At 36.2% G+C, this 2798-nt stretch overlaps 1 pseudogene; it reads left to right on the top strand.

The window, feature by feature from the left end:
• Window positions 1–1323: 1323 nt before the first annotated feature.
• Window positions 1324–2241, top strand: LOC107154528 (annotated as a pseudogene).
• The last annotated feature ends 557 nt before the right edge of the window (window positions 2242–2798 follow it).

The raw sequence follows: 2798 nt of genomic DNA on the forward strand, positions 1-2798 counted from the left end.
ATAGAAAAGGAAGGAACACTGTCAAATTCACTCTATAAGCCAGTGTCACCCTGAAACCAAAACCAGACAAAGACATATCAGACCAATATTCCTGATGAAAATTGACGTGAAAATCCAAAATAACAAACTGACATGCCACATTTAAAATCACTTAGGAAGATAGTACAACATGATCAAGTGCATTTTATCCTAGGAATGTAAGGGTGGTTCAACATATGCAAATCAATAAATGCCATTCACCACATGAATTATGTGGTTATTAAGTATAAGAATCATGTGATTATCCCAAGTGATGCAAGAAAACTAAACAAAAAAGTCCATCACCCATTCATGTTGAAAACACTGGAGAAACCCTAGTGTTTAAAACACTAGGGATGGAAGGAAATTATTACAATTCTGTAAAGGCTATATATGACAAATTCAAGGCCTACATCATACTTAGGGATAAAAACTGAAAACATTTCCTCTAAAATCAATAACAAGACAAGGGTATCCACGTTCACCACTACTATACACTATAGTCCTTGAAACTCTCACCAGAACAAACTGGCAAAAGAAGGAAATTAAAGGGATACAAATAGGAAAACAAGTCAAGTTATCTCTGTTTGCTGTTGATAGGATCCTATATTTAGAAGTCCCAAAAAACTCCACCAGAAAACTTCTAAAGTTGATAAACAAATTCCACAAAGTAGCAGGATAAAAGGTCAACTTACATAAATTAATTGCTTTCCTCTTCTCCAGTAATGCATCTGCAGAGAGAGAAATCAGGAAAAGTATCTCATTCACAATAGCCTCACAAATACTTGGGAATAGAAACAGGAGTTAGTAGCTCAGTGGTGGAGCGCTAACCTAGCATGCATGAGGCATTGGGTTCGATCCTCAGCACCACATTCAAATACATAAAGTGTATTCATTTACAACAAAAACTATTTTTAAAATACTTGGGAATAAATCTTATCCCAGCTAGCCAACCAACTTATACAGCAGACCTGCCAATTTACATATATCTCTGATGCCCAGGTACAGGCAGTGTCAGAGAATAGATAATTTGGTAAGACACTGACATCAAACTTCATATACTAAAAAGATAACACTCAATATTAGCTTGACAATTTGCAAGAATTTTTTGTCTTACATTCATGCAAATTTGTTAATTATATCATGAAAATATACATTAAAGCACTTTATTGTTAATCTATATACTTGAAAGCAACTTCAATCACTCCTTGAAGGCCATACAAGCTCAGTAGCTGAAAACCAGTCAGACCCCAGTGTTTGGAACCCTGAGGTTGGTGGGGGCGGGGTGGGCAGCCTGTTCAGGGCATGTCTGAGACGAACGCCATCTGGAGGAAACCAGCCGCCACAGCGCTTTCAGTAGCTAGGAGCAGCAAGGCTGAGATGCCTAGGGCCAAGCAGGCAATCCAGCAACATTGTTGCCTCCCACTGACCCTTTCTCAGCTGCACAAGGGCTGCAGGGGAGGCTTGGGCAACCTCCATGAGAGTAAGAAAAATGCAAGTGCAGTTCTCTGCCTGGCTTTTGAGCTAATCATTAAAGAAATTTTGAGTTTTTCTAAAAGACAGATGGGGTCCTACTAAAGAACTTATTCTGGTACCTGTTGCTGAACTAGGAAATCTGGACTGGGAATTAGCTGTGCTAGGTGATCCTTGCCAAGGACAGGAATTAAGTGTTTTTGTTGTTGTTGTTGTTGTTTTAGGCTCTTTTATCTCAACCTTGTTCTGAACAGAGGTTCTAAAATTAATAAACATACACTTTATTCCTGGATCTATCTGTTTAGCAATAATGGGAGATAAGAAGACCAGATGCAACCTATTTTTTCCCTGATATTGACCCCCACAGTCTTCCTCCTGGTTCTAAATTTTGTTTGACAGCAGAAGATTTTCAGGAGATTTATTCATAAAGCAGTAGGTGGCACTATATTGCCACCTGTTTCTGCATAGGCACAGCTCACAATGTAATTGACTGTATTGATACAATATGAAAAACATTCAAGCCAGGTGAATTTTGATACATCTTGGTTCTCTGCTGTACCACTTTGAAAATTTGGCAAAGAATTTTCCATAGAATTGAGCTATGAGGATATAAACAATGTTGTTCTGCAAAACAGATTCCAGGTACAGGTGGACAAAGAATCCGTATTGTCAACATAGACTGTGAAGGATTTCTCTATGATGAAATACTATTATGAATTTGTCTTATTTGTAGTTCATAAGCCACAATAATGGTTTTAGGTTATGTCACTCAGAAAAGTTTAATAAGAACAAATGCTGAGATAAACAACTTAAAATCAATTATTAGTGATTACAAGACATCAAATCAGTGGTGCCTTCTTATTCCTAATAATATGTAGAAATAGTGTCTATTCACTTTAAGTGACCTATTCTTTTGTTTATAAATAAAGTATGCAATGCAGATTTCCATTGCACAAGTAAAAATGGAGGAAATAACCTTCATATATACTTTTTCACTGAAGCCCACAATTGTCTTTCAGTTGAAAAAAAACTGATCTCCAGTGTCTTCATGAAACTGTCACAAGTCTGCCATTTTAATGACTGATTGTATTGAAGTCTATAATAATCTCCTTTGTATTGTTTTATATGCATTTCATATGCTATTTTTGGAAGTCTAAGATTCCGTTACATTCAACATGTGGAATTGTCATTTTATTTGCTTTCTTCCTGAGCAATCTATATATAAAATATAAATTCATTCATTTTTCTTCCAAATTAATTGATTGTATTTTTTCTGGTTCACCTGAATTTAGAGAAGAATCAGCTAT

This window comes from Marmota marmota, unplaced genomic scaffold (genome assembly GCF_001458135.2).
Source record: "Marmota marmota marmota unplaced genomic scaffold, marMar, whole genome shotgun sequence".
Classification (NCBI taxonomy): domain Eukaryota; kingdom Metazoa; phylum Chordata; class Mammalia; order Rodentia; family Sciuridae; genus Marmota; species Marmota marmota.